The following is a 10,350-nucleotide window of genomic DNA, read 5'->3' as shown; positions in this document are numbered from 1 at the left end:
AGAGGTCGATTAGCGTTCACACCTGACCTCAGTGACCCCATTAGGGTCCTTCCAGTTCTGACCATGTTTCTGAATTAAAGTCCCTCTGCAGACCAAACCTCTCCGGTTTCAGGCAGAAGTTCGTTGTTCTGTTTTTGCTCCCGTCTCTTTTTTACCAGTCAGATAGTCGATCGGCTTTTTATCGCCTTTATGATTCCTGATAAGCTGATTAGAGGCAGACTTGACGACCTTCCTTCATATCGGACACAACTGGAGCGTTTCAGTGCCTGCTGAACCCTGAACGCTGCGGCGCGTTCATCAGAGAAACGTTGGCAGCTTCTCTGGTGTCGTCCTGATTTTCTGTGTGGCTGTTTGTCCACTTAGTGCTGATGGAGCTCAGAGGCAGCTGTTCAAATGAACTGTGATGGCCAAAGACTTTATATAAACACTGCTGCTGGGTTTTAATGGAGGCAGATGGACACCGACAGCTTTACTGCTGAGACTCAGTGGAGCGGCCCCCGACCGGAGAACGGGTAACACCGGGGCCTCGTCTGACAGCAGATACTGGAAAATCATCCTGGACAAAACTGGAAACGGCTGATTTAATAAAAACATGCAACAACAACAAGGTGATAAAAATACCTAAAATCATTTTAATGAGAGAAAAATTCAGATTATTTTATAATTTAACATCTGAGATGTAAAACATAATGATGATGCATGTTGGACCAATCAGAAACCAGCTGATCAACTTTAACCATGAAGATAAAAATACAGAATATGAACCAGATCAGGAAGTGGAGGCTGTGTGGATGGAAGTGCAGATGTTTGATTTGTTCAAGAAATGTTGAAGCAACAATAAAAATAAAACTAATGTAATTTGCACTCAGAACTGAAACGCCTCCAGCCTCATTTTTTCTGGCTTTTCTCCTTTTTGTCCTTGTGAAAGTTTTTTCCCAGGAGATTAAAACATTTATGAGAAAATAAAAACAAACTTTATGCAGTTCATGTTAAACTGAGGACATTTTGAACTCACTGTAAATAAATGTGCTTTTAATTTTGTTACAATCTTTTCTAATGCAAGAGAAGATCTGCCAGACTTTGTGCAGCAGGAAGCGGATTGTGTTTGATTAAATCAAGTTGAACACATCAGAGGGAATCCTCCAGAGATGCTGAGTGGAAACTGGGCTGCAGATGAAGCTGCTGTTCTTAAGAAGCTGAAACGGTGGAAGCGAGTGAGTTTCCATGGGTATTCTCTGCAGAGCGAGTCGATCAGACGGCGGCTGCAGCAGAGCCGCGCTTTCTGCTTACCTGGCTGAGCAGCGGCTCCCTGCAGCCAACAGAAAAACTTTCTCTCATTTTCATTCTGGGTTTGAATTATTTAAAAGTTGTGCTTCTGTTTGTGCATTCAGAGCGTTTCCCCACGGAGCGAGGAAGACGCAGCAGCTGAGGAGGAAGAGCGGCTCGGTGTTGATCTGTTGTGTGATTCCTCTGTTGGAGCCACAGCAGAAAAATTACAGCTGGAAATATGAAAATGATCCTTTGGCCACCGAGCCGCTCTGCTCTCCAGATTATTCTGGAAATGCTCTGTTCATGCAGATGTTCCATTATGGGCCTCCTACACACCGGCTTCAGCAGGACGGAAACACAGATGGCGTCCCTGAGTGTGTGTGTGTGTGTGTGTGTGTGTGTGAGAAATGACAATAATTCAATGCAGGAAAGGGGGGAGAAAGAGTCGCAGGAAAATGGGCTGAAAGAGGAACAAATCAAAACCTCCAGCTGAGTTTGGACCCGTCCAGAACCGACCCAAATATTAACACATTTTAATGTTTCAGTTTGTTGGTGTTCTCCTCCTTCAGTCCGGTCGACCCGGTTCTGGAACCAGAACTCCACCATCTGCTCCACCTCCAGCTGCTCTGAGTCAAACCAGCCTGTTCCCCTCCTGGCCTGTGGGGGCGCTGCACCAAGAACCACTGAAGGAAACGACACAAAAACCTCTGAAGACACTGAGAGCAACTTCCTTCTTCACCAGATGGAAACAAGATGGAGGATTTTAGCGGTTGGAGGATTTCTCTTTAGGCTAAAGACCAGGAGCCATTTCTGCTGCTAGCGCTAGGCTAACACGTTAGCTTTGGTTGGATTTACCCAGAATGCCCTGCTCTGTAGTCCACTACCTGCTTTTGGAGCAGTCTCACATTAAACCAACCAGAGTTCACTTCAACCAAACCCAGACCGAGGTTTGGAGGACCAGAGTTAGCTTAGCATTCACACCTAGCGGCGGTGCTGGCCTGTTTGGCGCCTTTGGCGAACAACCCCACTGACGCCCACTTTCCCTCACTTTCTTCTTCTACTAATATCCAATTAGCATTATCTGCTGTTACATCAGCTGTTACCTTTTTGTTTTCTCCTGGTGTTTTCCCGTCCGAAGAAGCTCCACCTGGTCCAGCTTTCTGTTTTAGCAGTCGGCTAACAGGAAGTTCTTAAACATAGAAAGATCTCCTGGTTCAGTTCTTCTGCTCTGTCTTCTCAAACCTCCAGATGGCAGCTGGTACTGAGCCTGGTTCTGGTTCTGGTGGTTTCTTCTTGTTAAAGGGGAGTTTTTCCTCTCCACTTTCGCCCCCTGCTGGTCAGGAGGACAACGACTCGATGCTCTGCTGAGTTGCCTTGGATTGAAACTTTGTAAACTTAGAATAATAAACTAATGCATTAGTTATGTAAAGTTTTTTGAGCTGCCGTTGTTGTGAATTGTCGCCATAGTATCAAACTGAATAAGTATACAGTAAGATTTATTAAGATTATACCAAGAAACGTCCAATCAGTTCAGTCTGAGTTCATGAATCTGAACAGATTCATGAACTCAAGACTGAACTGAACATGAATCTGTTCAGTTCAGTCGATCATGTAATCAGTCGAGTATTTTTGTTTAATTGCAAATAAATCACCTTATTTTCCAGAGATAAAAAACAAAGATAAAACGTGGATGATAATAATGAATATTTAATAAGTGGTAGAAAAGTTAGCAGATGTTCCAGGATGGTTTCTGCTCCCCTGGAGGATTCCTGGTTGACCTGCAGAAACGTCCTGCCATCGCCGCATCGCGCTGTTAGAATATCACACCAAGTTTGAAGCTCCTGTTTGTTAAAATTAATATTTTAGAGGCTCATAATGTCGACTTCAGAGGAGAAGTTGGTGAACATCCCACAATCAAAGGAAGTGTGTCCCCGACCTGTTTCCTCTCTCACCTTTCTACTCCCCTAATTGCCCACCTGTGGGCGTCCTAATTAGCCCTGGTGTTAATCAGGAAGAGGAGCTCACTGGAGACCGAGAAGGCTGGGCGAGAAAGCAGACAGCACAGAAGAAGAAAGAGGGCTGTGCTGCAGAATCAAGGTTAGAAATGACTGTTAGTAAATTAAAACAAAGTACTTGTGGCATTTTGAGAGACGAGCTAATGATGTGCGTTAAAGCAGAGATTTATTACTGAGCGCTCTGCAGAAGGCCATTAGCTGCAGCTTTGATTTATTCATCGGAGGAACCAAGCGGCACAATAAATATGGAAATAACTGCTGGCCTTTTCAGACGGCGGCTCTGGAGAGGGAGAACCTGGATCTGAGGCTTTCAGATCAGACGAGCTCATCATGGAGCCACTGAGGATTAATCAGACGCGCCGACGTGTCACTCAAATCTGTGCACTGAAACCAAATCATCTTCCCACTTTATGTCAAAAATAACCAAATGAAAAATAATCTTAGATCAATGCTACTGTTGCTTTATTTACTTCATGCTTAATATTAACGGTATTAAAACAGATCCTGATTAAACCTGCAGATTTTCTCCCACCACTGAAATGTTGCTGATATATTTTTAATTTTTTGTGTCTCTAGTTGCAAATATCAATAAAGTTTATACAGGAAACGGGCAGAAAGAGAGAACAGGACGAAGACGACTGCAGAGTTACACTGTAAAAAGTTAACAGCAGTAATTAAGAGAATTAATATTTCACCATTTCATTTATTCATCTTTAAATGTCAGTTTCAAACTAAATATTTATTCAAGCTAAATGTTTTGCTAAACATTTAGCTCCTACTCTACAGGAGCTAACAAAATATGAAGCTCCTAACTGACATATATTGACATATTTAGCTCCCAACTAAATATTCAGCTCCAGATGAAGTATTTCACTTACTAAATATTTAGTTTGAAACTGTGACATTTATAAATGAATGAATTATGTGGCTAAAATATGACTTTGTAATGTGGGCTCTTTTTTTTCTCTCATGCTAATTAACCCAAATTGTTGCTGTTAATTTTTTTCAGTGTAACTTTGTACAAAGCGAAGGTCCCATCACCAAACCTTCTGTGCTGAAGACGAACGGTTTCCTCTTCCTCCACCTTCACAGCATCGCCTCAGTTTGTAACAACATTTAGTTTGGATGTGAGAGAAGCGCTCTCTGCTCCTCAGTTTGGTTTTCTGTTCGATTATATGATGGATCTATTGAGTATTGATCATTTTATCCTGATTTATTAGTGCTGCAGAAATATTCAGCTGGATGTGAAAACCTCTGCAGCTTAGACTCCATGTTTTATTACCAGAACATGTTGAGCTTTCTGAGGTTTGCAGCTGAAATGTGACAAAGTGTGAAACGACTGAAGCTTTTAAAGTGTGGAGAAGTTCTGGAGACAGAAGGTCTACCTGGTCCAGTTCACATGAAGAAACTGCTGCTGCTGCTGGGATCCGTTTTAACACACACTCAGCCCGTCTCTGAGGAAAAACACAATAATTCTGTGTGTAATAATGCCAACAACGCTGCTGTGCATCAGCGTGAGCACAAAGCATCATGGGAGATGGCGCCGCTTCCCAAACACGTGGACCCTGCTGGCGTCCGGGCAGACTTCAGTCTGCTCTGATTGTAAAGAGTCGGACCTGATCAGGACCAGCCGTCATGTTGACCTGCAAAAAGTCATTCTGGCAGCGTGTTGAATACAAGTTATTTGTTTTACTTTATTTTCATAATTTTTCTGGACTTCCTCATTTTTCTGATTTCTACTCTGTAACTTTCTGACAGGTGTGGTGGGTAACCATGGCAACGAGGTCCTTCCTGATTGGTCAAGAAGTCGAGATCTGTTTTCTATTTATGTTTTTATAAATCAGCAACAAAAAGGAGAATATGAAACATGAGCAGACATGTTTTATCTGACAGAGAAAAATAGTTTTATGTCAGGCAGGTTGGAGTAAATAAGGGTCAAAAGGTCAACAAAAGGTCAAGGTGACGTTCTTCATGTCATGTGGAGCAGGAAGGTTAACCTGAGCCTTCAGTTGTTTTCTCAGGGAGTCTGTTACCCTGCTTCGTGTTGCCAGTCAGGTTCTATTTAAATGGCTGGACTTTAATGCCCCTGGTAAGGCGCTGGCCCCTAGTGGATGGACATGTTCACTACATCAGGATGTATTCTGCTTCCATCTCCTCTGTTCAAACCAACTCAAGCAAAACTTTAAAACTTTTTTGCAAAACTGAGGAAAGTTTTCTGATTTCTGCCGTTTTCATCAACTTTTTCTAATGTGATGCTTCAAAATTAGTATAAAAACTGTTGGTGGCTACAGCTAACTCAGGGTTTCACACAGCCAGGCATATCGGGCAGAAACGACATCAGAATTTAAAACTGACTTTTACATCTGCTTGTTTCTCTTTGTGTGATATTTGGGACAAAGGCAGAGTGAAGCTGTAGGGGAGCCGGTAGTCTGAACTGTTTCAGAACCTCGTTCAGCTCCAACATCAACAGAAAGTTAAATCCTGCAGTGGACGCTCCTCTTCCTGACACATTTCTTCTCTCTTCTTGTTCTTCTGACCTTCATCTGTCTCCATTATTACATTTTCATGTCATCATTTAGATGTGAAGCGACGGCTGCATGCAGAGAACCCAGCCTCACCTTTATCCCGGACATGAAAGACGGCGTCCGACTGATGTTTGTGGCCGTCAGAGTCAGACTGGAGCGGCTGACAGCTGCGCCGTTGCTGCGCGTTGCATCAGGCCTCGGCTTCGTTGGACTCCGGCGGGTTGCTGCAGACTTGCAGATGGATTGAAATGAGATCCGTGGACTGATTGTTTGTGTTGCAGAACCGCAGGCGGTGTGTAAACAGGGTGCTGAAGCTGGAATCCTTGTTTCACTTCGTTAATTAAAGACGATGGAGAACCGGATCACAACTTCCTGCTAGAGAGCAGAAAGTTCTCAGCTCAAAGTAGCAAACGTTTTTCTGGTGTGATGGGATGTTGATGCTGTTTACAGGGAGCATTGGTGATGTCATGCTAACAGCAATTAGCCAGAGATCAGAAATAAAGCTAACACAAAGACAGATTCATACCACATAATTCCTAGTTTCTCTCCCAGTTCAGAAGCTGTTATGCTGCGTATTAGATTAGCATGTTGACTGTGTTAACTAGCTAATGCTAACATGCTATTCCTGTTTTAGCTCTGTTAGAATTAGCAAACATATTTCTATCTGCTCACTAACTAGGAGTAAGATTTTGTTGAGATCATTTGTGTCTGAACTTTGACTTCCTTCGATGTTTCCAAAAGTGCACCAGTCCCTCCTGAAGCATATCCCCCCTCACAGCATGATGCTGCCACTACTGTACATTACAGTTGGGATGGTAAGCATCCCAGTTTTTCCTCCAAATGTAATAAACCTTTTATGTCCAAACAGTTCATTTTGCTTTCATCAGACCTCCAAACTCTTTGATCTGAGTCCGTCCCCAAACTGTAATCTGACTTTTTTTGTTTTCGCGTTGTGTATCTTCAGTGTTCTGTGTTTTTAATCCAGCTAGTTCATTCAAAACGTGCAAACAAATGGAGCAAATTGCACATCTTTCTGAATTTTCCCCATAATTTGAAACACTAAGATGTGAAATTATAGTTTTGCCTTTATTGCTGCTCAACTTTGTGTTAACTGTTTTCTTGTTAAATTGAAACCTACGCACCTGACTGGGTCTCGCAACTTTCATCTGTTGCACTTTAATTAAAAAAAGGTGTTTATGTTGTTTACTCAGTTATGCTAACATCTCCCAATAACACCTCTGAATATGTTTCTGGGTTTGCTGAAAGCAGAGGAAGCTGCTGCTGCAGTGACTGAACTGTTTCTGGAGGTGTTGGATGATCCTGCTACTGCCAGCTGGGCTTCATCTCGCAGGTTAACCCGACAACCTGCTGCTGCACATTCAGCTCCTCTACTGAGCGGCTCAATGTTGGGATGAAGCTGGGTGTTGGTTTGTTGGCATTTCTTCCTGCCTGCACCGTGTGTGTGTGTGTGTGTGTGTGTGTGTGTGCGCTTAATCATGTGCATTAATGCCTGCAGCTGTCTCCCCCGGCGCTGTGTGGAAACGTAATGCGATTGCCACCAGTGGCTCTGATGTCAGTCTCGCTGTGATTCATCATCGTTCAGTCGTTTTTTCACTCCTTTAAAAACAACTTTCTATCGCATCAGAGACTTCCTGGAAGTCCAATCAGGGACGTTTTCCACGGTGAGATGCTGAAGGAAGACATCCACTGTCAGGAGGTCCTGAAATCTCTGGATTTTATTTCTCACTCACCAAGGTTGAGTTAAACACGGGGTCTGGTTTCCCGTCTCCCTGCTTAGAGTTTTATTGTTACCAGAATAATAAAACTCTGGTAATAAATGTTGACTATTGGCCTTTTATTAGAATAATAAACACTAATAGTTCGCTACAAAACTAGTTCAAACCGAATCTTCATAATTTCTGCTTCTGTCAATCTGTGATCAAAGGATCCTCATGATAGATGATCTATAAGGATCTATAAGGATCTATAAGGATCTATCATAGATCATCAGGATCTGTCAGACTGGAGCAAATCTGCTCCATGTCTCAGAACGACACATGGAGACATTAAAGTGTCTTTTTAACATTTGTTAAGTTTTAAATATTAATCCATGCTTAGAATGAATCGTTTCCTCCTTCCCTCCATTTTGTTTTAACGAAACGTCTCAGAGAGAGAACGCCACCATTCTGCAGACTGCGTTTAAATTTCCACCCAGGAATTTTTCAGTGAAAAATCGTAAAAGATATTGAAAATTCTTCATTGATAAACGTTTCTTAAAAGTATTCATGTGGCCTATTGAAACCAGATGGTGAAAACGGAGGAGTTGAAGCAAAATATCAATATTACGGCATAAACCCCGCCCATAACATTCTGACCAATCAAATCCCGCCTCTGTGTTCCGTACCGGACCTTCTAACCAATCACAGCTCACCTCTCGGAGTTCTGTACCGGAGGGAACTGCGTAGCTCCGCTGTAGCTTAACTAGCTCCGTTTATTAGCGGTGTTCCTGAAGTTCTCCGTCTACATTTTGTGAACTTTGAACTCGGTGAAGCTCATGTCCAGCTCGGTTTTCCTCCCAGGAATTCAGGTAAAAACCAAAAAGAACTCAAATATTTTCCTTCAACGAAGACGGAGCCGCTTGAATTTCTTTCATTCGTTTTAGTAGCTTCCTCTTTGTTGTGCCGCGCATGCGTATGTGAAAGTACCGTCGCAGTGGTGACACCAAAACCTCCCGTGTATTTACAAGATGGAGGGCAGGTTAACTTTCCCCCTGCAGTTTATTTAAATATTTATTAAATCCTTCGGTAGCCTTTTGAAGGCTAATTTAGCAGAGCCATAAATGACCAAACTGCGTTTTGCTTCCTGTTGTCTGAAGGACTGAATATATTTCCTATGACTCTGACATGAGCTGCTGCTTTTTCTCTCCTTCAACCAGTTATTGGCTCTAGTTCATGAATCGTTGCTCAAATGAGAGATAATCTGTTGCTAAAGAACAGATGTAGTAATTTCAAACATTCACGTCCATTTCTGGGGTTGTGTGTGTGTGTGTGTGTGTGTGTGTTGCTGCACTCTAACCACTAATTAGGCTGAAGACATCCAGTCCTTATGGCATTTGACTGAAAACTGTGAAAACATGCATAGTAATCTGCTGCTGTTGGTTTGCTTCATCCTGGCGGCATTCTGCACTGACTGTTGCTGATGTTTTGAAGGCGTGATAACAAGGCTTGCAGCATGTTGATGCACAATTTATATGACCTCTGACCTCTGCACCACCAGTCCAGATTCAGCTGGTCTGGTTGCTGGAAAATGCAGAATGTTTCTGGAGTCTGGATTGTTGGAAGAATCTAATTGTCGGGCCTGTTTGGATGCCAGGCTGAAGGGAGAACAATCTGATAGTCTGCAGGTGTTTTCACTGAAAGTCGACAGGAGAATCCGATAACAATGCCTTCAGGCTTCAGCGCCTTGGTGGGATTCATCCACAGCGATTGGAGCAGAAACACACAGAAATTTACCGTTGTAATTACTCCTTCTGATTGGACGAGTTGAGATATCAAAGAAGTCTCAGTTTTATGTAAAATCAAGTTTTTTTGTCTTTCCTCATCGATCAGCTTTGATCGTTCATGCATGTTTGAGAAATCCTTAAATCTCCATGGCAACCATTCAGCTGTTACAACACCCAGGTGGACCTAGCCCCGCCCCTGAGGCATAGCTCCTCCCCCACTCAGCTCCTTCAGACTAGCCAGCAGCAATTAGCAAACAGCTGGTGGATCTGCTGAGCTCATTATAGGAGCTGCTGCTCAGTGTAAAAACGTTAAAGGGTTAATAGAGGAGGCATGTTGGGATGATTTCCTGGAGGCGGAGCTTCAGAAAAAGCAGGAGTTCTTAAAGAGACAGAGGCCCAATTTCAAGATGTTAAATCAGGAAGTTAAATTTCTTTTAAATTATATTTTATATATGTATACAGCATTTTCATATAACATTTTATCATGGACTGAAACCTCCTGACAATCTGGAGATGGATCAGAGTTTTAAAATGTTTGGCTTCTTGTCATCCTTAAGGAAAAGCGACTTCCCTTCTTGTGTGCTGATGAACCAAGAGACGGATCAGAAGTTCTCCTCTGTCTGCTGGCTCAGCTGCCATGTTGATCCGCTCCAAACAAAGAGGCTTTTTCCAAGCCGCTGAACAACCGAGCTATCCAGGTGTGTGTGTGTGTTACCATAGCAACAGATGTGCGTTAGTGAGGACGGCAGAGGGGGGTCCGCTCCATGCAGCAACGTGAAGTTCTTGTTGAGATCAGAGTGTCGGCTGCACTGCCAGAATAAACATCATGAGGAACGATTCAGCCTCAGACATTAACGGGTTTGGAAAACATTTCACCTGAACTACGACTCAGAGCAAACACAGTTAACTTTTATTGGTCGTAGCAGGAGTTTTAGTTTCATGCTTTGTTTCTTTAGTATTGTGATTGTGTTTCCATCGAGTGGATAATGAATACTCAACAGAAGATACTATTTTCAAAAAATGTAAATTATTGTTGGAC

At 42.8% G+C, this 10,350-nt stretch overlaps 1 long non-coding RNA gene across 1 annotated transcript; it reads left to right on the top strand.

The window, feature by feature from the left end:
• Positions 1-2,979: 2,979 nt before the first annotated feature.
• LOC103129162 (uncharacterized) lies at positions 2,980-6,954 on the top strand. Its single transcript, XR_475035.2, has 2 exons — positions 2,980-3,366; positions 5,864-6,954. It is a non-coding gene; the product is annotated as an uncharacterized LOC103129162 (long non-coding RNA).
• Positions 6,955-10,350: the final 3,396 nt, after the last annotated feature.

Source organism: Poecilia formosa, unplaced genomic scaffold, assembly GCF_000485575.1.
Source record: "Poecilia formosa unplaced genomic scaffold, Poecilia_formosa-5.1.2 Scaffold521, whole genome shotgun sequence".
In the NCBI taxonomy this organism is placed as follows: Eukaryota; Metazoa; Chordata; class Actinopteri; order Cyprinodontiformes; family Poeciliidae; genus Poecilia; species Poecilia formosa.
This window is presented reverse-complemented; position numbering and strand designations above follow the sequence as displayed.